At 45.3% G+C, this 25,347-nt stretch overlaps 1 protein-coding gene across 1 annotated transcript in view; it reads right to left on the bottom strand.

The window, feature by feature from the left end:
- LOC144683424 (cyclin-dependent kinase 18-like) overlaps window positions 1-24,938 on the bottom strand; it is a 108,878-nt gene extending 83,940 nt beyond the window's left edge. The window contains exon 1 of the mRNA XM_078546417.1: window positions 24,807-24,938. The gene's annotated coding sequence lies outside the window, so the exon portion shown is untranslated. The remainder of the gene's footprint in view (window positions 1-24,806) is intronic.
- Between the last annotated feature and the right edge of the window lie 409 nt (window positions 24,939-25,347).

The raw sequence follows: 25,347 nt of genomic DNA, 5'->3' as shown, positions 1-25,347 counted from the left end.
TAAATCATGCCCCCCAAACCCACCACTCTTTGCCCTTGTAGCCTCCATGCCAACTCACCCAGTATCCAGCATGGGCAGACCCCAGGAGCCATACTGAGATGAAACAAAATAAAGTTCTACATTTCTATGACATGCTTCACTATATAATAAAAACATTCCCGTTCATGAAAGTCTATTCAATGCATTTAAATCTCCACAAGTAAATAATCCCTTATAAAAGCAGACACTAGTATTCATAACCCCACACCAAAGAGAGCTAATCCTTTATTAAACTCTTTGAGCTGTAAATGTACAGCCCCTCAGTGTGGTAATGATAGGTTGTAGAAAACAATCAAGCAGTAATAATGCTATAATGATAGCAGTTAGGGTTATGTCAACAAACAGCTATTGAATCTACTAGAACAGTTTTTTTTTTTCAATTCTCACAGACAAAGGCAGTTTTTAATTAGTTTTTAAAGAGCAGGCTATTTAGATAACATCACAGCGTGACAGTTCCACAGACCTTATCCACCTTATTTACGAGCATTTATGTCTACTTTAAAAATTCATAAGTCACACACTGCAGGATAAGGCCCTTGCTCCAGTGAAAATGGGGTCTGTTTGAACTGAGCACTGATTTCAAATGGCTATGCTGAGTTCAGGTTTCCCTTATGTTCGACTCATGTCCCGCCGCTGTTCATCCCGCCCCCATTCCATGCCTTCCGAGGTGAAAAAAGGACCTGTTGGCTTCATCATCGGGACCTTACCCACCATTTTTAAAGGCTCTGGAAGTCTACACGACTCTGTTGAAATCTAGGCCTATGTGACTCCAGAGCCATATCAATGTTGTTAATGCTTAACTGCTCTCTGAAATGGTCAAGCAAACCGCTCAGTTGTGTTCAAGGTGACACATCACCACAATCTCAAGGGCACAATAAATGCTGGCCTTGCCAGTGACACCCATATCCTGTGAATGAATATAAAAAAGATCTGCAAAGCTTCAGTCTGCAGCAGATGTAAGGTGACGCTCTCTTTACTGCATAAACCTCCCTACATTGGCCATACAGTTGCTGGATGCTCAAGCAATTTAAGATAATTGGCAAAAGAACCAGCGGGCTTATAAGAAAATACAATAGTTTACATAGCAAGTTGCTGCGATCTGGAATGTGCTGTCTTAAAGTGTAGTGGTGGCAGATGGAACTGTAACTTTAATAGAGAATTTACTTGGATAATTACTTGGAATGGAAAAGAAAATTGCAGGGCGATGGGGAGAGAACAAGGGAGTGGGTCTAATTGGTAGCTTCTCCAGAAAGCTGGCACAGGAACAATGGGCTGAACGGCCTACTTCTGAGCTGGTGAGATTCTATGAACGCTTCTGGATACTTCCTAATGAGATGGCAAAAACCTTTTAATTTAATTGTACTTGTGTCCGTGCATCTCTATATCACCCATAAACACCAAACATGGCCACCATCACTAGACTGTGACTGTACCCAACTAATGAGCGTTCTATTTTTTTGGAAGATAGGCTGGAGTGGTGTCAGGGAAGAGATAACATAAGAACATAAGAACTAGGAGCAGGAGTAGGCAATTCAATCCCTCGAGCCTGCCCCGCCATTCAATATGATCATGGCTGATCTCATTTCGGCCTCAACTCCAATTTCCCGCCCTCCCCCCATAATCTTTCAAACTGTTACTAATTAAAAACCTGTCTATCTCCTCCTTAAATTTATTCAGCGTCCCGGCATCCACTGCACTCTGAGGTAGTGAATTCCACAGATTCACGGCCCTTTGAGAAAAGTAATTCCTCCTCATCTCTGATTTAAATCTACCACCTCTTAGCCTAAAACTATGGCCTCTCATTCTAGAATGCCCCACAAGGGGAAACATTCACTCCACGTCTACTTTGTCTATCCCCTTTAGCATCTTATACACCTCAATTAGATCACCTCTCATCCTTATAAACTCCAGCGAGTATAGACCTAACATGCTCAATCTCTCCTCATAAGACAAGTCCCGCATCTCTGGAATCAATCTAGTGAACCTCCTCTGAACTGCCTGCAATGCAACTACATCCTTCTTCAAGTAAGGGGACCAAAACTGTGCACAGTACTCCAGGTGCAGTCTCACCAATGCCTTTTACAGTTGCAACAACACTTCCCTATTTTTATATTCTATTCCTTTAGCAATAAATGCCAAAATTTCATTTGCCTTCCTTATTACCTGCTGTACCTGCATACTAGCTTTCAGCGATTCATGCACGAGGACACCCAGATCCCTCTGCACTGAAGCATTCTGAAGTTTCTCTCATTTAAATAATAAGTCGCCTTTTTATTCTTCCGACCAAAATGGATAACCTCACACTTATCCACGTTAAACTTTACCTGCCAAATTTTGGCCCATTCACCTAACCTGTCCACATCCATTTGTAAATTTCTTATTTCTTCAGTGCAACCTATTTTGGTGTCATCTGCAAATTTAGCTATAGTACCTTCTATCCCTGAATCCAAGTCATTAATATAGATTGTAAATAGTTGGGGCCTCAAGGACTGAACCCTGTGGCGCCCCACTAGTTACAGCTTGCCATCCAGAAAAAGACCCATTTATCCTGACTCTCTGCTTTCTGTTGGTTAGCCAATCCTCTATCCAAGCTAATATATTGCCCCTAACTCTGTGTGATCTTATCTTGTGTATTAATCTTTTCTGCAACACCTTATCAAAGGCCTTCTGGAAGTCCAGATATACTTCATCTACAGGATCTCCATTATCTACTTTGCTTATCACATCTTCAAAGAACTCTAGCAAATTAGTCAAACACAATTTACTCTTCATAAAACCATGCTGACTCTGATGGATTGCATTTTGACTTTCCAAATGCCCCATTACTACTTCCTTAATAATGGATTCCAACAATTTCCCAACGACAGATGTTAAACTAACTGGTCTATAGTTTCCTGCTTTCTGCCTCCCCCATTTTTGAATAAGGGTGTTGTATTAGCATTTTTCCAATCCACTGGAACCTTTCCAGAATCCAGGGAGTTTTGGAATATTATAGCCAATGCATCCACTATCTCCGCTGCCACTTCCTTTAAGACCCTGAGATGTAGGCCATCAGGTCCTGGAGACTTGTCACCCTTTAACCCCAATAGTTTGCTCAGTACATCTTCTCTAGTGATGGTGATTGTTCTAAGTTCCTCCTTCTCTGTATCCTCTGCTCTACCTGTTACTATTGAGGTCGTACTAGTGTCCTCCATTGTGAAAACCGAGGCAAAATATTGATTTAGCATCTCTGCCATTTCTGCGTTCCCCACTATTAACTCCCCAGTCTCATCCTCCAAGGGACCAACATTCACTTTAGCTACTCTCTTTCCTTTTATATACTTGTAGAAGCTTTTACTATCAGTTTTTACATTTTGCGCTAGTTTTCTTTCATAATTAACCTTTGCTCTTTTTATTTTTTTTTAGTAGCCCTTTATTGATCTTTAAAAGTTTCCCAATCTTCCAGCCTGTCACTGACAGTTGCAACTTTGTATGCCTTAATTTTTGCCTTTATGTTATCTTTAGTTTCCTTGCTTAGCCATGGATGCTTTTTCCCTCTTACCATCTTTCTTCCTCTTTGGAATATATTTTATGTGGGAGGAATTGAATATCTCCTTAAACATCTGCCACTGTTCATCAACTGTCTTACCTTGTAGTCCTCCTGTCCAGTCCACTAGGGCCAAATCTGCCCTCATACCTATGTAGTTACCTTTGTTTAACCCCAGAACACTAGTGTGGGACTCAAGTTTCTCGCTCTCAAACTGAACTCGAAATTCTATCATGCTATGATCACTCTTCCCTCGAGGATCCTTTACTATGAGATCATTAACTAATCTCAACTCATTACACAAAACTAAATCCAGAATAGCCTGCTCCCTGGCTGTTTCCACAACATATTGCTCCAAGAAACAATCTCTAATATACTCTATGAACTCTCCCTCGAGGCTACCCTTGCCAATTTGATTAGTCCAGCCTATATGCATATTAAAATCACCCATGATTATTGCCGTGCCTTTCTTACATGCTCCCAGTATTTCCTGATTTATACTGTGTCATACTGCTGAACTACTGTTTGGGGACCTATAGATTACTCCCACCAGGGACTTCTTTCCCTTGCTATTTCTTATTTATACCCAGACTGACTCTATGTCTTGCTCTCCAGTGCCTATATCATTCCCCACTATAGCACTGATCTCTTCCTTTACTAACAAAGCTACACCACTTCCTTTTCTTTCCTGCCTATCTTTCCGAAACACTGAGTACCCTTGGATATTCAACTCCCGAACTTGTTCTCCCCATAACCACATCTCAGTAATCGCCACCAAATCATACCTATTTATCTCTATTTGCGCTGTTAACTCATTAGTTTTATTGCGAATGCTACGCACATTCAGATACAAAGCCTTTAAGTTTGCCCTATTGTCAGTTTTCCCTACTCTTATATGATCCTTTGGTGCAATATGGTATTCACACACTCTGTCCCTTCCTTTCACTTTTTGGTAACAATCAGCCTCGTCACTAACCTGCACTCTTACCCTCTCCTTAAACTTTGATTTTTTATATTTCAATGCAACTGGACCCTCCCCCCCACTATTTAGTTTAAAGCTTTATCTACAACCCTAGTTATGCGATTCGCCAGGACACTGGTCCCAGCCTGATTCAGGTGGAGCCCGTCCGAACGGAATAGCTCCCTCTTTCCCCAGTACTGGTGTCAATGCCCCATGAATTCGAACCCATTTCTCCCACACCAATCTTTGAGCCACGCATTTACCTCTTTAATCTTATTGACCCTGTGCCAATTAGCTCGTGGCTCGGGTAGTAATCCAGGGTTATTACCTTTTTGGTTCTGCTTTTTAATTTGGCCCCTAGCGGCTCGTAATTCCCTCAGCAGAACCTCTTTCCTCCTTCTACCTATATCGTTGGTACCTATGTGGACCACGACAACTGGATCTTTTCCCTCCCAATCCATGGGCAGGACTTTCCCCCCATCGGGGCCGAAGTTGAAGGGCGGGTGCGCACAGGCGCGCTTCTGATCAGCGCCATTTTATGTGGGCGGGCCAATTAATGCACGCCGAGCACGATGTCTGCACGGAAGCGCTATGCACTCCCTGTGTGGGCGGGGTGGGGGGGGCGGAATCCCAAAATCGAGAGTGTGCTCTTTCGCGCATGTGCACAACAGAGCGCACTCAACTCCCTGAGGCTAAGTGCAGCCTCAGGGAGATCGGCTGTTCTGTGACAAACATGAAAAATGGAAATACAAAATCCCTGACATGTCCCCTCATGTGACACTGTCACATGAGTTGGGACATGTCCATGATTTTTACAAAAACTTCAATAACATTTTTTAAAAACTACATGAAATCTCATTCCGCCAGGGCTCCTGGCCTGCCCGCCAACCTTAAAGTTGGACGGGCAGGTCCATTAATTAGTTAAATGACTCTGTCAATGGCCTCAATTGCGCATCTGAGTTTGCTGCGCCCCCGCCTACCGGAAAATTTAAATGGGGCGCGGTGACACCGGGAGTTCCGCCTGACGTCATCCCGTGTCATTTTACACATCGGCAAGCAGGCCCCGCCCCCTGCTCACCGACGGGAAAATCCTGCCCCATGTTTCTCTGCAGCCCAGATGAGATATCCTTAACCCTGGCACCAGGTAGGCAACACAGCCTTCAGGACACTCGATCCTGGCTACAGAGAACAGAATCTATTCCCCTAACTATACTATCCCCGATTACAATTACATTTCTCTTTTCTCCCTCCACTTGAATGGCTCCCTGCACCATGGTGCTATGGTCAGTTTGCTCATCCTCCCTACAGTCCCCGCTCTCATCCACACAGGGAGCAAGAATCTTGAACCTGTTGGATAAGGGCAAGGGCTGAGGCTCCTGCAGTGTTACTTCCTGGATCCCTCTACCTGCCTCACTCATAGTCACACCCTCCTGTCCCTGACCACTGGCCGAATTTAAGGTAGTTAATCTAAGAGGTGTGACTGTCTCCTGAAACACAGCGTCCAGGTAACTCTCCCCCTCCTCGATGTGTCACAGTGTCCGAAGCTCAGACTCCAGCTCATCAACTCTGAGCCGGAGTTCCTCGAGCAGCCAACATTTGCTACAGATGTGGTCACTAGGAACCACAATGGGGTCCACCAGCTCCCACATCATGCAGCTACAACACATCGCCTGGCCCTGCACCTCTATTTTATTTAATTAGTTTTCCAATTTGTTTTTAAATTTCCTACTGATCTTTAGTTGAACAATCTATAAAATATTCCTCCTATTTACCTTTAATCTGAAAGCAAGTTAGAATAGAGATTCAAAATACACTTTTTAAAATCAACTGGAACTCGCTCTCTCTGCTGAGTTGAAGCTGAAGTGTTAGGCCTCCGATCCTGGGCCCCAGTAGCCACCTTTAATCTGAAATCAACTTAGAATAGGTAGTTCAAACTAGCAATTACTTACCAACCAAAGAACTTACGGTTTTCCTGTGATGTCACCCTTTGCTTTTTTTCACTTGGCGACAGTGACTGCAGAGGACACTCTTCCCAGACTGCTTCACGCTGACGGTGAATGCAGAGGATACTCTTCCCAGACTGCTTCACAGTGATGGTGACTGCAGAGGACACTCTTCCCAGACTCAAAGATAAGAAGGATATCATTGAGCAAATTAATTTCAACACAATCAACCTTGAGACTGAGCTGATCATTTGTGATAGATTAGATTCCTGGCACAGAACTTTCCATATATATCACTCCTGACTCCAGACTCATGATAGCACCTGGAAGCTCCAGGTAACCCTGTAAGCCCTGTGCCCCAGTGGATATGTTGGTCATAGCTAGGACAGGCAGAAGAAGTCTATCAATGTTGTCAATTAGTTCCACTCTCCAGCTCTCTCCCCATGGCTCCGCATTTTATTTTGTTCCCAAGTGTTTATCCAACTCCCTTTTAAAGTTACTTTTAAAACTGCTGCCACCAGCCTTTCAGTCAGTGCTGATGAAGTGCATGGTTAACCTGGATAGCCACAGGTATTCAAGGTTCCCTGAGGCTAGGCTCCTTCAGTCCGGCATCGACAATCCCTGGGCTTAGTTAAGTGGGATGTGTTCTCTGTTATCATTCAGGTTTACATCTGCTACGGATAGGAGAGAGGCAAACTGAACTACTCCTCCATCACCACCTACACCTCAACCCCCTCCCACGGCACCTTCCCATGCAACCGCAGAAGGTGCAACACCTGCCCCTTTACTTCCCCTCTCCTCACCGTCCAAGGGCCCAAACACTCCTTTCAAGTGAAGCAGCATTTCACTTGCACTTCCCTCAATTTAGTCTACTGCATTTGTTGCTCCCAATGTGGTTTCCTCTACATTGGAGAGACCAAACGCAGACTGGGTGACCGCTTTGCGGAACACCTTCGGTCTGTCTGCAAGCATGACCCAGACCTCCCTGTCGCTTGCCATTTCAACACACCACCCTGCTCTCATGCCCACATGTCCATCCTTGGCCTGCTGCAATGTTCCAGTGAAGCTCAGCGCAAACTGGAGGAACAGCACCTCATCTTCCATCTAGGCACTTTACAGCCTTCCAGACTGAATATTGAGTTCAACAACTTTAGATCATGAACTCTCTCCTCCTTCCCCACCCCCTTTCCGATCCTTCTTTTTCCTATAATTTATATAGATTTTTCTTTTCCTACCTATCTCCATTATTTTTAAATGTATTTCCATCCATTGTTTTATCTCTACCTTTTAGCCTATTTCAATCCCCCCCCTCCCAGGGTTATCTGTCCCTTGCTCGTCCTGCTTTCCACCCTTAATGTCCCCATTAGCATATTTCTTAGCTAATATCACCACCATCAACACCGCTTTGTCCTTTTGTCTGTGACATCTTTTGTTTATCTCCACCTATCACTGGCCCTCTATCCAGCTCTACCTGTCCCACCCCAACCCCCTTAAATCAGCTTATATTTTACCTCTTTTCTCTTTTTCCTTAGTTCTGATGAAGAGTCATTCGGACTCGAAATGTTAACCGTGCTCCTCTCCGCAGATGCTGTCAGACCTGCTGAGTTTTTCCAGGTATTTTTGTTTTTGTTCTTTATCCTCTCCCCGTCTGTCCATAAGCTGAGGTGTTTTTGAATTATTTTTAAAGTAGGCTGTGGCATGTATCCCCAAACCCTCAGTTAGTGTGGTCTAATTTTATAAGTAACACACACACACACACACACACACACACACACTATATATACAGTAAGGAGGTATAGAAAAGAGGGAGCTTTTACAACTATGGATAACAACAATAAAAGAACCACAGAAATGGATATTAGTTCATGTGATTTCCAGAGTTTTTAAAATTCGTTCATGGGATGTGGGCGTCACTGGTTAGGTCAGCATTTATTGCCCATCCCTAATTGCCCCTGAACTGAGTGGCTTGCTAGGCCATTTCAGAGGGCATTTAAGAGTCAACCCCATTGCCAGCCTGAGAAGTCAAATCCCAGAGGGGGTTTCCTTTATGGCGGAGTTCGGTCCAAATGACTTTCTGGTTAGAGACAGCAACACAAAAATCTTTGAAACAAATGACGATGCAGCATGATGGGGTTTCTGTGCTTAGACCACTTGTCAGGTGATGATCAGAGACTTTAAAATCAAACAGGCTTCAAGGAGTTGAGAGATGGTGGTTGGCTGCTTGGTCAGCCGGGAGATCTGCTGGAGTTCCTTCCAGTTGGTGTTAAAGCAGCAGATTGAGCTATGAGGCTAGAAATGTAATACTAAAATGATCCAAAAGGCTAGAAACATAGGGTCATGTGACATGGCCCTTTAATGTGTTAATTGCAGCCGCCCAAGCAGATTTTGTGCTTCTGGTCAAAGTCCATTGTTTCCCTTCGGAGTGAAATGATGGCTGTTGAAACCTCTTCAGGTATAACAAGCTTTGATGTCTCTGTCTCTGTTATCATTCTGGCTGGGGGAAGGAGGAGGTGGGGTGGTAGTCAGTTTGTCTGTTAGTCATCTAGTTTTGTGATTATAATGTGGCTTTACAATGGGGTGTGAGATTCCACGAGGCTGAGAGTGGAACTCTTTTGTCCTTGTAATCTCTGCTGGAAGCTTCTAGTACAGATGGCTAATTTTGAGTCATGTGACCTGTAGCAGCCATCTTGTGGTTCAGCAAAAGTCCATTTTAAAAAAAGCAAAAAAAATGAATAAAGTCTGATGTACACAGTTTGGATTTCTTTCATGTCTTAATCGTATAACACAGCACAGAAACAGTCCATGTGTTTATGAGCTTCCCCTTAAATGCATTTGTCTCAAACATTCCATGTAGCAGCGGGTTCCACATTCTCACTGTTCTCTGGGTCAAGAAGTTTCTCCCGAATTGCCCATTAGATTTATTAGTGACTTATATTTATCACCTCTGGCTTTGGTCTCTCCTATAAATGAAAACATTTTCTCTCCATCTACCCTATCAAATCCTCTCATTAACTTAAAGATCTCTATCAGGTCAGCCCTCAGTCGTCTCTTTTCTGATGAACAAAGGAAACTCGTTTTGAGCATAAACATTATGGGCCAGTTTGGCTAAATACCTCGTTTCTGTGCTATAGGTGTGGGGGGGCGGGGGGGATGTAAAATATGATGGGTTGGTAGCCCACTGCCTTCCTGCCCACCCCTGACCTATTGAGGGCATTAAATGGTCAATTATTGCCCACTTAAGGCCCTCAATCCACCTCCATTGGCCAGTGGCAGGTGGGCAAGAGCAGAAAACCTTTTTGTTTACAACTGTTGAAAAGGTGGGAAGGAAGGGGGGGGCACATTTTTCAAGGGATGCCCTGTGCGATTGGGGGCACTTCCCCCAAGATGCTACCCCTACTTTGCTCTTCCCTGCCTGGCCTCCAGAACCAGCCCCCACCCCACCGCCCTCCCTTCCCAATCTATGGGTTGCCCAATCCCCTCCCGCCCTAAAAGTCCGGACTTACCTCAGTCCAGGTGCCATCCATGATCACCGTAGGCTGGCTTGCAGTCCCAGCAGTGCCCACTACTGAACGCTAGCACTGCTGGGACCGTTAGTGCTGTCAGCCAATCAGATTGCCCGGCAACTCTCAAGGGCGATACTTCCTGTCCAGTGAGAGGTAGCCGTCTGACCCTCAGCTTGTTTATTCCGCCCCCAGGCTTTTCAAACGTCAGTCCATTTAGAACCAAATTTTCCTCTGGGGGGTGGGGGGTGTGAGGGGGAGATGGGCAGCAGTATGCCCCACCCCTCCATAAAATCCAGATCAATGTAACTCCTTTCATCACTAACTTCTATACCGTTCTCCCTCATGTGCTTATGTAGCTTCCCTTTAATTTCATCCATGGTCTTTCCCTCAAGAATTCCTTGTGCAAGTAGGTTCCACATTCAATCAACACTTTTCCTAACACTTTTTTCGTCATATAAACAGCTCGACAGTTTTAGTAAGATTGTCTCATCGACAAGCTGCTACCTGATCTTTTTTTAACTGCTTTATTAAGTAAGCGTAGCTCTGTTCCAATAATTAGCTCTGATCATGATAAATTCCTTAACTTGCTTAATAAAGAATACATACAATGCCCACTGCATCTCCTGTGAGTTCTGAAGTTGGAAAACAAAGGTACTGATAGGAATAGGAGAAGCTCATTCAGCCCATCAAGACTATTCCGCTATCTGCATCTCTACTCTAATTACCTCCCTTGTTCCATATCCCTTGATGCCCATCCTCCTCCAGGTAAGATGCCCTGAGAGGGCAGTGGTGACCATGGACTTCCATTGGATTGGTCCATGATTTTGCTTGGCAAAGCACTACAGTGGTTTGCCATTGCCTTCTGCAGTATGGCTGACCAGGAAACTCTCCTGCTATTACCGCCTGCCATCAGGCATTTTGGAAGGATTTACAGGTTGATAATCAACATGTTTGGCCACATCGTGAATATACCTTCCATGGCCATCAAGTCCTGAAGTGGGGCTTGAACCCAAAGCTTCTGCCCAAATGTAGGGATGTTACCACTGCACCACAATACCTCCTTTGGCCCTTACCCAACAAAAGTCTATCTATCTGAGTCTTGAGAACCCATCACCCATGCTTTCAACAAATTCCTACAAGCTAAGCTACTGTCCAGACTTAGTCAAGACATCACACACAGAATCAGAAAGACTAGCAGAATATTATGCAGCACATTATCAGTGTAAGACAACTGGAAGCAGCACACAGGAACTAATCTTTCCACCTCAAGCTTTAGGCTATCACTGGTGGTTAATTCCAGATTGGGACAACTGTTGCTATCAACTTTTCTTGAAATGGATCAGTATATTTAGATAGATCGTACAAGCCTTCTCTTGTTCCTTGGCAGCCTGTAAAAAGTCTCCAGGGTACTCCTTCAGGATGAAGCGTTATGTGTGGAATGCTTGCGGTCCAAACACCCGTGATCTTCAGTTTTCCTTAGTGGTTTTCGGATACTAATGCAAAAACTGGAGACTAGTAGCCAGTCCAGGGCCATTCCCTCTCTGCGTTTGTTTGGCGTAAGCCAATTTATTTACAGAAGCAAAAGAAAATGTAAAATGTTGATAGTCATCGCACCTTAGTGCAGAACAGGATAGTGACTGGGAATAATTCAATTCCCTTTCTTGGGATCATCCATCCCACCAGATTAACCCATCACACCAGTCAGATATTACAAGGCACTCAAATGTGGAATATTATATTGCGGCCTGCCATTGGCTAATTCGTGAGCAAGAATGCCACCTGTTTCTCACAAAGTGTGCATCACAGGTCCCCCATTTTGTAGTTAGCTGTGGATCAGAGCGTAGCATGCTCCCAGATAGGAGTCAGAAAGTTATGGGTTCAAGTCCACTCCAGAGACTTGAGCACGTTATGTAGGCTGACATTTCAGTACAGTCCGGCACTGTCAGGTGTGCTGCCTTTCTGATGAAACATTGGGCAGAATTTTGCCCTTGGTGGGCGGGTGGGCCCCACCGGCTCAGCGGCAGGCGGGCAGCCGAACTCCGTCGCCAAAGCGGGCCCCGCCGCCATTTTAAGTGGGTGGGCCAATTAAGGCCCCGCCCAGCGGGCCACCCGAAGGGAAGCGCTAAGCGCTTCCTGTGCGGGGGGGGAGGGATTCCCCAAATGCGAGAGTGCGCTCTTTCACACATGCACACGAAAGAGCGCACTGCTCCCTGAGACTAAGTGCTGTCTCAAGGAGATCACTGAAAGTTTTTTAAACATCAAGAATAGACAAATAAAAAATTTATTAACATGTCCCCCTCATGTGACGATGTCGCACGAGATGGGACATGTTAATAAAAAGGACATAAAGTTTATTAAACATATTTAAAACGGACATGAAACCTCATCCCGTCAGTGGATTGCCCGCTGGGGCTCCTGGCCTGCCCACCAACCTTAAGGTTGGATGGGCAGGGCCTTTAATTGGTTTAATTATCCTGCCAATGGCCTCAATGGCCATTGACAGGTCGGCGGGCCCGCAGATGATTTTGCTGTGCCCCCGCCTTCCTTAATATTTAAATGGACCGGGATGACATAGGGGGTTCCTCCCAACATCATCCCACATCATTTTCACGTCAGCGAGCAGGCCCCGCCCCCAACTCGCCGACGGGAAAATTCTGGCCATTATACTGAGGCTCTGTCTGCCATCTCAGGTGGATTTAGATCCAAGAAGGTCAGGGCTTTATCTCTGGAGAATATTCATTCCTTACACAACGCCACTAAACAAATTTAATCAATTGCTGTTTGCGGGGATCTTGCAAATTGGCTATGTGTTTTATTGCATTACACAATACATTACACATCAGAAAGCACCCGGCTGTAAGGCACTTTGGGATGTACTGAGGGTGTGAAACTCGCTACAGAAATACTAGTTCTTATTGTTTTAGGCAGAAGGTGCTGTCGAAAGAGACTTGGTGAGTTGCTGCAGTGCAACTTGTAGATGGTACCCACTGCTGCCAGTATGCACCAGTGGTGGAGGAAGTGAATGTTTAAGGTGGTGGATGAGGTGCCAATCGAGCAGATGGTTTCAAACTCCTTGAGTGTTGTGGGAGCTGCACTCATCCAGGCAAGTGGGGCGTATTCCATCACACTCCTGACCTGTGCCTTGTAGATGGTGGACAGGCTTTGGGGAGCCAGGAGGTGAGTTACTCATCACAGGATTCCCAGCCTCTGACCTGCTCTTGTAGCCAAAGTATTTATATGGCTAGTCCTGTTCAGTTTCTGGTCAATGGTAACTTCCAGAATTTGATGGTGGGGGATTCAGCGTTGGTAATGACATCGAATATCAAGGGCATGTGATTAAATTCTTTCTTGTTGGAGATGGCCATTGCCTCATACTTGTGTGGCATAAGCATTACTCGCTCACTAATCAGCCTAAACATCTATATTGTTCAGGTATTGCTGCATGTGGACACAGACTGCTTCAGTGTCTGAGGGGTTCCGAATGGTACTGGACATTGTGCAATCATCAGCGAACATCCACACTTCTAAACTTATGATGGAGGGAAGGTCAGTGATGAAGCAGCTGAAGGTGGTTTGGCCTGGCACACTACGCAGAGGAGCCCCTGCAATAATGCCCTCAGGATGAGGAGACTAGCCTCCAATAGCCACAGCCATTTTCCTTTAGGCTAGGTATGGCTCCAATCAGTGGAGAATTTGTACCCGATTTCCATTGGCTTCAATTGTGCTAGACCCCCTTGATGCTACACTCAGGCAAATGCTTCTTTCATGTGGAGGGTAGTCGCTCTCACCTCATCCCTAGGATTCATCTCTTTCGCCCATGTCTGAACCAAATTTGTAATGAGGTCTGGAGCCGAGCGGCCTTAGTGGAATCCAAACTGAACACTGGTGAGTGGATTATTGCTGAATAAGCACGGCGTCACAGCACTATCCGTGACACCTTCCATCACTTTGCTGATGACTGACAGAGACTGACGCGGTGGCAATTGGCCAGATTGGATTCGTCCTGCATTTTGTGGTTAGGATATTTCTGGGTAATGTTCTACAATGTCAGGTAGATGTCAGTGTCGTAGCTGTATGGGAACAGTTTAGTTAGGGGTGCTGCTAGTCCTGGAGCACAAGCCTCCAGTGCCACAGCTAGGATGTTTTCAAGGCTCATTGTCTTTACTGTATTCACTGCCTTTGCCGTTTCTTGATATCATGTGGAGTGAATGGAATTGGCTGAAGACTGGCATCTATAACGGAGGGGACCTAACCAGGAAGCTGTGATGGATCATCAGCACTTGTGGCTGAAGATGGTTGCAAATTCTTCAGCCTGCCTTTGGCACTGACATGCTGGACTCTGTCTTTATTGAGGATGGAGTTGTTTGTGGAGCCTCCTCCTCAGCTTGATATCTCTCTATGCTTCAAAATAATGAATTGGCTGTGAAACAGTTTGAGACATCGGAAGGATGTGCATAGCACTGTGTAAAAGCAATGATTTCCATTCTTGGAGAAGGGAGTCTTCCAACTTAAACATTCAATACTATTGCCTTGTAACAAAGCTAAATGCACACACGCACACGCACACATGCAACACGCGTGCTCACATATATCAGATCAAGTTCCATTCACCATCACCCCTGTGCTCACTGACCTACACTGGCTCCTGGTCTGGCAATGCCTCATTTTTATACTTCTCAACCTTGTCTTCAATTTCCTTTATGATCTCATCGATTCCAATCACTGTAATCTCCTCGAACCATATAACCTTCTGAGTTTGCACTCCTCCAATTCTGACCTCTTGAGTTTTGAAAATTTTAATTTCTCCACCATTGGTGTCTGTGCCTTCAGCTACCTAGGCCTAAAGCTCTGGAATTTCCTCACAAACCAAACTTGACCAAACTTTTGGTCACCGGTCTAATATATCCTTACATGTCTCAATGTCAAATTTTGTTTGATAATGCGTCTGCAAAGCACCTTGGGACATTTTACTAGGCTAAAGGCACTATATAAATGCAGGTTGTTGGTTATTTTATATGGACACATATTTTATAAATACTCACACCTACGAAAATGGAAATTCCATATGGATTTCTGAGAAGTTTGATCTGAAGAGCCCTCTGGGTTTCTGCATGTCAGAACACGTCTAGCTTCTAAAAGAAACTACTAATAATATTATGAAAGCAAAATACTGCGGACGCTGGAAATCTGAAATAAAAACAAAAAGTGCTGGAAAAACTCAGCAGGTCTGGCAGCATCTGTGGAGAGAGAAACAGAGTTAACGTTTCGAGTCCGTATGACCCTCCTTCAGAGCTCTAAGGAAGAGTCCTACGGACGCAAAACGTTAACTCTGTTTCTCTCTCCACAGATGCTGCCAGACCTGCTGAGTTTTTCCAGCACTTTTTGTTTTATCACTAATAATATTAAATGTTTTTAAAGTTAAAAACTGAACACTTGTCTTTTCCAAAAATATTAACAAATATTAAAGGAATATGTTATGAACGGTAGATGTTAAAACTTCAAGCAAAATTCAGTGCCAGCAAATTCGGCCAATTCAAGTGCACAGTCCCTTTAAATATGTACTTTTTAAAAAAAAAATTCTGTGTCTCCAGGTGAACAGGGGAATTATAGCGGCAGTGATTTGGCACCGGTCGATTTCCACCCAGCAGAGGCCCTCCCCGCCCACGGTTCCTAGACTGGGGAGTGAGTGGATTATCCCAGGGCTTCCCCATTGTGAACAGAACTGCACAGCGGGCATCTCAGCTCAACGGAAGCGCGCAGATTCTGACCACAACCTGCGCAGAAGGGAGAGTGCCAGGCTTCGGAGCAATTAACACTAAACCACTAATCTCGCGCGCCAACGAATTAATTGGGAAACGGTCTCGCCTGCCGTTGACTCGAGCAAGTGAAGGTTGTCAAAACGCAGCATCTATCCCGTGCCGAGGTTGTAGCCAGGGAAACACCACGGGAGAGGGAGAAAAAAAAACACCAGAAAGAAATCTATTACAAAAGCATAACCAACCAAAGTCAGTCAATCTCCTGTAAACAGCCGTACTATCGTCCCAAGTGGCTCCCTGCTGATCATTTAATAAGTGATGTTCTCCCTAATGTAGGTCAAGCTTCCTCCTCCCCGCACCCCTCTCCCCCCCACCAAATAAGTGGAAAAAGGACTAGTAAATGTAACGGCTCCTGAGTATTTGGCATACGCCACAGTGTGACTGAGGGGAAACATCCCCTCATTAAACACACTTGAGAGCTGTGCACTTCAGGCAATTAGCTCTAAATTGGCAATCCCACTGAGAGAAGGCATAAAATTGCCCTGTTCGGGAACTGGAAATACCGCACTCTCCCGGGTCCAAAATTCAAAGGGGAAGTCAGAAGAACCTGTTCTTTTTTGGCGCACGTATCTCTGGTTATTAGAACGTGGAATGCTTGACCACACGTGGCTATTGAGGCAGAAGTCATTAAAGGGATTAGAAAACTATTTGAAAGAAGAGTTGGGAGGGAATAATAAGGTTCAAGTCACTCGCTGCAAAAAAAAAACAACTTTCACTTAGAGAATTTCACTAAGGAAGAAGGAAGCCACAAGTTGCTTCACTGAGATGGAATGAGATAACTACAGAAACTGTGTTAAAAACAAGGGCATGTATGAAATGCTGATCACAAACATATACAAAGTGGGACTTTAAAGAAAAAAAAGAAAGATTTGCATTACTATAGCACCTTTCATGATCTCAGCATCCCAAAGCACTTTAGAGTCAAGAAATACTTTCAAAGTGTAGTTATTATTCTAATGGAGCATCAATACATAGCAAGCTCCCACAAACTAGCAGTGTGATAATGCGTTAGGCCATGAGCAGCAGAATTTGGATGAGCTTAATTTTATCTGAAGGGTGGGATTGGCTGAAAGATGGGAGACCGGCTAGGAGGACATTGAAAGGGACAACAGCGGAGATGACAAAGGCATAGCTGAGGATTTCAGCAGCAGATGGGCTGAGGCGGGCGTGGGAGACATGATTGAGGTGGGAGGTGGGCAGCGGGAGGTCTCTGCAGCTGGAACCTGTACAGCTCTACTTGGTACAACTGCCTGAGGTCAGTACACCCTGAGATGCGAGGGTACTGATCTCACATTGTTGTTGTGTGCTACCCATTGGCTAATTATCTGGGACCTCAGGGACAGGCTATGCTCAGTCAGAGTAGCTCCATTTGGCCTCAATGCCTGTAGACTGTAGAGCAAAAAAAATATCAGCCAAGGGTCACACTCCTAATGGCTACCCTACTATTCCCATGTTGCCATTTTTTTTATTTGTGAGCCTAAGCATCGTGTGTGTATGGCTATTTGACTATAGGGCTTTGCGCTAAGTCCAATCCTGTCCTCAGGCACCAGCAAAACAGATTGTTATCTATCTCACTGCTATTTGGAAGCTTGCTGTGTAGCAAATTAGCCGTCATGTTTCCTTTGTTACAAAAGTGACCACACGTCAAACAAATACTTCATTGGTTGTAAAATGCTGTGGGACGTCCTGAGGTCATGAGTGGTGCTATATAAATGCAAGTCTGTTTTCTGCTTGTGTAATCAGTGTCTACATAAAAGATAATTCTCACAAATCATTGAGGATTGAACATTGAAACTCTCGCTCCACTCACAGCCGCAGTTCACCCAGTTCTAACGACTAGTGTGGCTCATAAAGAACTTTGAGTTTCTACTTGTGCTAGGGCTGAGGACAAGAGTCTAAAGGTAAATCACAACTCCCACTGAAGGCCATCCTTCAAGATTTGCTGCAAAATATAATGGCATCTGAGTGGTGGACACTGTTATTAATGTACAAATCGACCAGCAATTTGTGGGCAGGAAGCAATATCCCCTTTATTACAAATTGCCAAAACTTTCTGGACGATTTGTGCTACATCTCCATTAGCTTCACAAAAATGGCATCTTGCCCCGAACTTCGCCACGAATTTCCAGAAATTGCTGCGATTGTACATAAATTAGCCGTCAAACTTACCACAGAAATTTAAGTCTTGGAATTAACAGCTTAAGTCCCCTTTTGACAATGTGATAATTTAATAATTGCAAATCAACCTCTCTAGCCCAGAAAGTGAGCAATTACAAGTGTGGAGTGTCATTCCCTCAGGCTGTAAGTTGTTGCAGATTTTAAAAAATGTCAAAATTCTATTTTTTTTTACTTTCCCTTTCTGTCTCTTTTTTTTTCTGTCTCTTAATCCAATCTTTCTTTCAACCTCTTTATTTCTCTTTCTAGATCTGATTTCATTCTAGTTCGTCCGATTTCCTGCTCAGTCATTCTCTGTTTCTTTCTGAATATTTACACCTCATCGGTTAAGGAGGTAGACTGCTGGTCACGTTGTTTGCTGAGGCCCCAGATGCCTGACTTGCCCTCGACGCACTGTTATCAGCTCACACTCCCAGCAAAACGTGCAGGGCAAAGCAAGTGGTTGAGCTGAAGGGCAAAGCCAGCGAGATGCCCCATTCCGGTGAGTTCCAGCCCATTATCAATAGAGGTGAGAGCTTTGAGGACACAAAAATAACTGTTGCTGGCAAATTATTCCAATATCTCCGCAGTTACACCAGTTTGGGTGAGACTGGTTGTGCAACGCATGCAAGAGTCGGAGCAGAAACAAGTGTTCACAAAGGGCAGTTCCCGAACTTTGGACTCTGGAGTGATAAGTCAGGATTGGCGAATAGCATAATATTTTTCGACTGCTGTGTTGTTGGAGTTCATCAAAGAGAAATATAACTGGGCCTTGTCAAAGGATTGTATCCCTGTCAGTTTTCCGAGTCCTATTCCTTCGATTCATAACACACCGTTCTCCTGGGAACTTTTTCCAGGCAAAGATTCACGTCAGGAGCTGCCATTTGGTTGCGCAAATGGGGAAAGTAAAACGACATGCGTCAGAAAGATAGTGAAGCGGGGTGACCGATTTTGAGCCATGTCGAGGGTATGAGCTGCTGTCTTGTTCAAGTCTTAGGGTGGGATTTTCCGGCTTCGCCATGGTGGGATCGCCCGCGAGACATGCGACGGGCCAGCCAAAAGTCCATTGACTTTCAGTGGGATCCCATTGGCGGGCGGAGCCGAAAATATCCGGCCTTCGTCTTGACGGAGACAAAGTTATAATTTTTCCGTGAACCACTCTGGGCCTGGTGGGTAAATGCACCACCCACTTATCATTGTAAGTCACCCCTGTGTTAGCTGAGCCACCTTGGCTTCCATCCTACCCATTTTAAAATTCTGTGTTCAAATCCCTCACCCTTCCCTATGTCTGTAACCTCCTCCAGGCACAGCCCTCTGAACCTTCTGTGCCCCCCCGCCCCCCACCACTGACCTCCTGTGCATCCCTTTCTCCCTTATCCCTGCTATTGGTGTCCTTGCCTTCAGTCGCTGAGGCCCTAAGCTCTGGAAATTCCCTCCTCCTTTAAGGTGCTCCTTAAAATCTAACCCATCATCCAAGCTTTCTGGTCACCTCTTTTCTTTATTTGTTCATGGGAGGTGGACCTTGCTCATCCCTAACCGCCCTTGAAAAGGTTGTCATGAGCCACCTTCTTGAAGAATCACAGAATTTTAACGGCATAGTAGGAGGCCATTCGGCCCATCGTGTTTGCACCGGCTCTCCAAATGAGCATTATGACCTAGTGCCATTGCCCTGCCTTTTCCCCGTACCCCTGCACATTGTTTCTATTCAAATAATCATCTAATGCCCTCTTGAATGCCCTCGATCGAACCTGCCTCCACCACACTTCCAGGCCGTGCGTTCCAGACCCGAACCACTCGTTGTGTGAAAGAGTTTTTTTCTCACGTCACGTTTGCTTCTTTTGCAAGTCACTTTAAATCTGTGCCCCTCTCGTTCTTGGTCCTTTCACAAGCGGGAACAGCTTCTCCCTACCTACTCTGTCCAGCCCCCTCATGATTTTGAACGAGGCTATCAAATCTCCTCTTAGCCTCCTTCTCTCCAAGGAGAACAGTCCCAACCTGGACATTAATGAACCAGTTGGGTCTTTACAGCAATCCAGTAGTTTTATGGTCACCATTCGTAAGACAAACTTTTTATTCCAGATTTTGTTTAATTAAATTTAAGTTCCCCACCTGCTGCTAGGGTGGGATTTGAACTCATGTCCCTACGATATTAATCACAGCCTCTAGATTACAAAGCTAGTAATATTATTCATATGCTACCGTAGCTCAATTTTTGGCTCTTGGTCAAATTTTGTCTCCTGTGAAGCATCTTGGAGCACTTTGCTAAGTTAAAGGTGCTATGTAAATGCAAGTTGTTACTGAAAATTGAGAGTGCTTCCCATTGAACCATGACTGGGATCATAATCTGTGACTCTGCCGTAGCATAGCTATAATTTCGTTGTATGATTATGCAATTAAAGAACTCACTGCGATGGTGCAATTACAAAAACTGATTCAATCTTGCAATTTATTGCTAAGTATCATTTATGAAAATGAGCACCGTAAATTGTGACATTGAACTAGGTGTGAAAGCCTGTGCACAAAGCACCCTAATTCAGCACCTGAATAAAACCCCAAAGAGACTGTGGTGTTACAAAAGGGGATTGGGGGCAGGCCCAACATCTGCCTCTGTGACAATGTGCACGCTCACTGTAAGATTTCCTTTCACTCTCCCCTGTGGTTGCAGGGGTTTTTATAGATGCCTTCTTGGTAATGTGCCCAATTGCCCACAATTGCTGGCAGAGCCCGCACAGTGTGTGTCCGAAGGCTATTCGACCACAGAAGTGTTGCAACTCAGCCTGGTCCTTTCCTCGGCCAATAAACAGACATTCCTCTAGGTGGTGTGAGTCGGTGGGGGATGGTTAAAGAGAATCTTTGTTTTCCACAGTGAGTTGCGATCTGAAACATGCTGACTGAAAGAGCGGAGGAGGCGGAGGATTCAATAGCAACTTGCAAAAGGGAATTGGATAAATACTTTAAATGAAGAAAGTTACAGGGCCATGGGGAACAAGCGAGGGGGCACCAAAATGATGGGCCTAATGGCCTCCTTCAGTTCTGTGCAATTCTATGATTCACTGATTCACAGAGCTAAAATCCTCTCCACGCCTCACCTGACAACCGCACGTGCATTTTTCAAAAGGGATCTTTCCCCCCTCCCTAGCTCAGGGTTGTTCCAACCAGCGAACACCACACAGACCAGCTATCTGAACCTGCAACCTTCTTGTCTTAAAACAACATACCTGCATTTATATAGCATCTTTAATGCAGCAAAGTGCGTCCAAGGTGCTTTACAGGGGCGTCATCAGACAAAATAACTCCATGGTTCTACCATGACCAGATCTGGGTTCATTCCTTAGCTCAGGATATTAGGAGAAATGTTAATGTTGGGACCAGGAGGGCCCAATAGTGCGACAGAATTCTGGAAGTTCCCTGCAAGCTGTGGAGGTTTAACTTCATAGCATATGTCTTTCACCACTGATAGGTTCCCGCTTGGCTTTCGGTTGGTTGGGGAGCATCTGGAGGAGGTTGCTGGACCAGGTAGGTCCGATCCCAAGAGCAGGGCCCCGTCCCTGGCCCTGGGTGGGTCCAATCTGGAAAGGGGTGTGACGTTTCCCATGGGAGCCTTTGTCTGATGGGTGGGGAGCTTGGAGAGGGCGCAGGGCGGGTGCTGTGGGCGGGGAAGCGTTTCAGTTCCGCCTGGCCCACAAGCAGTGCTGTAAAGGCACTTATCTCCCCTCCAAGGCCCCCCTCACCTCACTGCAGCGGCTGAGCTTTTGGAGCCTGGGGAACCCAGACTGACACATTGAAGGCAGGTTAGCCCTGAATTTTACAGCCTCGTTCAGGTATTTAAAATGCCAGCCCTGCGAGGAGGGAGGGGGGCTCAGGCGCCCAGTTCATGCCCCATCTGAGTAACACCTGGTTGGAACCAACTTCCAGAAGTGATCAAGAATTTTACCCATTTAACTCTCCTGTCTGCACCCAATCCCCCCATGTTAAAACTCCCCCATTCAGTCGACAGGGACCAGGGACCCTTGAGCAGCTCCATTCAGCATGGCGGTGTGTGTATCAAAGGAGCCATCGGAGGCAGCCTTTCCCAGTCGTAACTTTTCAGTTGGTTGCTAAGCAGTAGGACCGTTGCCATTGGTTACGTAAACGCATATTTTGGAAAGAATTATTGTTTCTACCGGCGGCGGCCTGCTTTCACAGTTTCGAAGAATTTGTCTGACAGGGAGGAATAGGGAGAACATTTAAAGATGATGCATGGGAGAGAGAGTGAGGCTCTGTGTAATGCGAAGTGAAATGAAACTTGATTTTTATGTGGGCTTCAAATCATGCTGTACAGCGACAGTTCTCCACATTTAATTGTGGCTGTCCGCTGTCCATTGTTGGGCCTTGTCTGAGTTGTGGGGTGTTCGGTATGAGCACTGTGTGGAGTCTCAAGACAGCAAGTGACTGACCAGGAAGGTTCCCCTCCCACCAAACCTCCCCCCCATAAGCTCGAAAGGAACATAGTCCATTCAGCCCCTCTGGCCTGTTCTGCCAGTCAGTTAGATTGTGGCTGAACCAAACTTCAACTTCATGTATGCTGCCTTGGCTTAATTAGGCTTAATTCCTCTTAATTTACCAAAAATCTATTGCTTTGAAAGCTCCACACCCCCACACCAACCCCAAAGCCTGGAGGGAAGCAGACCAGGCTTGAATAGCGGGGATGAGAGGATGAAAGAAAGTAAGGAAGATTTGCATCTATATTACACTTATTTATATATATGACCTCAGGACATCCCTTTACAGTCAATGAAGCACTTTGGAATTGTACTCACTGTTGTATTGTAGAAAATGCAGCAACCAATTTACACACAGAAAGCTTCCTCAAACAGCAGTGTGATAATGACCAGAAGGTCTGTTTTAATGATGTCGGTTAAGGAATTAATATTGGTCAGAACAACAAGGAGCATTTGCCTTCCCTTCTTCAAACAGAGCCATGGGATCTCTTACATCCACCTGAGAGGGCAAACAGGACCTCAATATCGCGTCTCATCCAGGAGACGGCACCTCTGACAGCGCAGCACTCAATCGGTATTGCAATGGCTAATTCTCAAGTGACCAGAGCGAGGTTTGAACCCACAGCCTTCTAACTCAAAGGGGGAGAGTGTTATCCCTCTGAACCCAATAGGCAGGAAGGTTGTTTGATTTCCTTTGGGAAATCAGGGTGTATTGCTGCAGCATCTTCCCTCGCATGGGTTAAAAAAACTCAGCCGCTGTTCCTGCGCCAGAACACTGTGAGTGAGCACTGCTGGAGAGGATCAGACTCAACTGTGATGCTGCACACAGTCGAATAGCTGCCGACATGCTTCTTCTGGATTCGCATGGGAGACAATTGGCCAACGCACTGAAGAAAGTCTGCGAGCTGTGGCACTCTGTCCCAGCAAGGGTCAGGATCTCCGAAGAAGATAAGGAGGAAAACAGAATTTATTCTTACACAGAGTTTCACAATCATTACAGCACTGAAACAGGCCTTCCAACGCTCCACATGAGCGTCCTCCCACCCCTTTTCATCTCGCCCTATCGGCATATTCTATTTATTTCTCCTTCGTGTGTTTACCTCGCTTCTTCTTAACTACGTCTATACTATTTGCCTCAACTACCCCTTGTAGTGAGTTCCACATTCTCACCACTCTCTGGGAAAAGTTTCCCTCGAATTCCCTATTCCCTATCTTACCTTTATGACCTCTAGTTTTGGTTTGGCCATGTGAAAGTACCTTCGTCACATCTACCCTATCAAACTGCTTCATAATCTTGAAGACCTTGATTACGTCACTTGTCAACTTTCTCTTTTCTAGCCCGTTTAGTCTTTCCTCAGTTATAACCTCTGAGTTCTAGCCAGCGATCTCGATTGTGCTTTCCGGATATGTTTTCTTCAGCCGCTACATCTATTCACCTGATTCAGCCTCGAACTACACTTCTTTCGAGACTGGCAGTCCCCAAGTGTGGCCTCATGAGCGCCTGATTTTCACACCCCCTACCCCCCTCTCTCCATCTGGTCTCTTCCCATCATCTTTCTAAAGCTACTGGTCTAAGCCCGGTTGGTCAGCAGAATAGGGGATCAGATTCGTGAAGCCAGTCACCTCGTAATGAGTTCATCTTGTACATGGTGCCATAATCATGCATAGGAACATAGAGACATTATAAACATAGAAACATAAGAATCAAAGTAGACCATTCAGCCCCTCAAACCCATTCCGTCATTCAATTCGATCCAGGCTGACCTGTATCTTATCTCCACCTGCCCACCTTAGTTCCGTAACCCTTAATGCCCTTGCCTCGCAAAAAATCTATCAACCTCAGTTTTGATATTATCTTTCCACCCCTACTCGCGACAGCTTTTTGCAGGAGAGAGTTTCAGATTTCCACTGCTAAGGTAAAAATCAACAGTGCACTCTGTGCCCTCGCTGCTGAAATCCCACAGCCGCCATCCCTCAGCATTCTGTGAGATACCACATCCCCAGATTTCATGGCTATTGTTTACAGTCCCTTATTCAGCAGTAAAACCACACAACCTTTCCCTTCATTGCCCTGCTGTGTGCATTAGTCCCAGAGGGAGGGCTGACAAGAGTGTTTGCAACATACTTAAATTTTACTGACTAACCTCCTTGTATCAAGACGCAATAAAGCATTCTCCCTGCACCATAGCAGGATCTGCTGTTGTACAAGCGTTTTAGGAATATTTGGCATTTTAAGGAGTCATGTTGCAGGTTTTGCTAATTACAGTGATCTCTGTAAATCATCAGATACTTACAACAGTGTCACAGGATCAAAGCAAGAGTTGTAAAATTACTTCTAGAATATTCCAAGCAGAAATGTTTTAAAAAAAAAACAGCCACTTACAGACTTTAACAAGAAGAGACTAGATTTCAGCTAGTTGTGGTTCAGCAACACTGGATTTTAGTGTCTGGAAGCTTCCCTTAGAGAGCATCATACGCACACATACTTCATGGTCTGATGAGAGCATAGATCACATCAACACTAAGCACTGATATTAGTCCCGACTCCGCCTCTCCCTCGCTCTCTCCACATTCCCCAGACTGTTTGATCCAGCCTCCTGTCACTCTGAGAGCTGCCTGTTCCTGTTCCATCACCAATCCTGTGTACTGTTCCTTTGGGGTTATTTTTTATTTCTCCCTTGCAACCCCCTTCCCTCAAACTGCTCCCCCACCACCACCACCACCCCTCACATTAACTCTGCCAAATCTTTCACAAAATGTCCGCAGTGTTCCAGTAGCTCGAGCCTCAAGCTGCGGGTTGTCTCTCAGTCAGGCAGAAACAGCCTGTTTACTGATCAACATAGTGAAAGGGGGCTGGAACACAAGTAGCACAGGAGACAGAAGGAATAATGTTTCAGCCCACTGTACTGTTTTGGGAAAATGTC

Source organism: Cetorhinus maximus, chromosome 8, assembly GCF_964194155.1.
Source record: "Cetorhinus maximus chromosome 8, sCetMax3.hap1.1, whole genome shotgun sequence".
Classification (NCBI taxonomy): Eukaryota; Metazoa; Chordata; class Chondrichthyes; order Lamniformes; family Cetorhinidae; genus Cetorhinus; species Cetorhinus maximus.
This window is presented reverse-complemented; position numbering and strand designations above follow the sequence as displayed.